Raw genomic sequence first — 1,367 nt, forward strand, 5'->3', positions numbered from 1 at the left:
ATTCAGGTCAGGTGTGCACAAATTAGCCACTCCCCCCAGATTGAAGCCGTCCAAGTAGAGATGGCGTGCCAGATCCTGATAGTGCGGAATAATTATTCCGTTGAATCAGACGGAGAGGCAGAACATATACTGAACAAGTTATCAGTCAATTAACAAGTGACAGGTCACAGTCCCGGCAGCACGGCGGCGCAGTGGTTAGCGCTTGTGCGGCACAGTTCATGTCATGGGAACCTGTCGTGGGTCCAAATCCAGCTCCAGACTTCCTGTGCGGAGTTTGTATGTTCTCCCCGTGCTTGCGTGGGTTTCCTCCGGGCACTCCGGTTTCCTCCCACGTTCCAAAAACATCCATTTCAGGTGAATTGGCCGGTCCAAATTGTCCCTAGGTGTGAATGAGCGAATGAGTTGTCTGTCCCTGTGTGCCCTGCAATTGGCTGGCAACAAGTTCAGGGTGTCCCTGCCCACTGCCTGGAGATGGCTGGGATGGGCTCCAGCCCCCCCGCGACCCTAATGAGGATAAGCAGTACGGCTAATGAGATGAGATGAGGTCACGGTCCCATCACAGGAACTAAGAACCTGTTGAATAGACGAGCTGGCAAACAACATTTTTGGGGATGTGTGAAGAAGAGACGGGACGAGGACAATTAACATGTTCTTCAGGGTTGGTTACTTTAACTGGATTACTTTCAATGACTTTTGGATGACTCCAATACCAAATATGCTAATAAAAGACAAAAGAAACTAAATATGAATAAAATTATAACTCACAAAACGTGTTAAGCTTTCTCTCCTGGCTTTGATCTCTCTTTTAAAACTAACATAAAATGCGACGGAAACAAAATGAAAATAAATCCAAACAGCTTGCCAACATCATTTTTGCCGTTCCATGTATTCCGTTACTCCCTAAGCCTGCACAAAATGGAGTTATTTTATTCATATTTAGTTTCTTTTGTCTTTTATTAGCATACTTGCTATTGGGGTCATCCAAAAGTCATTGAAAGTAATCCAGTTAAAGTAACCCTACCCAACCCTGATGTTCTTCAAGTCAAGTCATGTGTATTTGCACAGGTTGTAATCACCAAAAAAGTTCTCAAAGGACTGCACAGGCCACAATGACACCCTCCCCTGATCTGAAACCGGCATTCGGGCAAGGAAAACATTCACACCAGATTACCCAGTAGCGGCCTTGCAGCCATGTAAGGCGCTAACCTGCTTATTGGGGGTATCAGGGATTCAGTGTCTTACCTAAGGACACTTCGACATGTAACACAGACGAGCCGGGATTCGAACTGAGATCCCTTGATCCCAAGACGAGCGCTCTACCTCCTGAGCTACTGCCGCCCCTTAAGTCTAATCATGTTTATTTGTGA

Source organism: Urocampus carinirostris, chromosome 13, assembly GCF_059441175.1.
Source record: "Urocampus carinirostris isolate Australia breed hairy pipefish chromosome 13, RoL_Ucar_1.0, whole genome shotgun sequence".
Lineage (NCBI taxonomy): Eukaryota > Metazoa > Chordata > Actinopteri > Syngnathiformes > Syngnathidae > Urocampus > Urocampus carinirostris.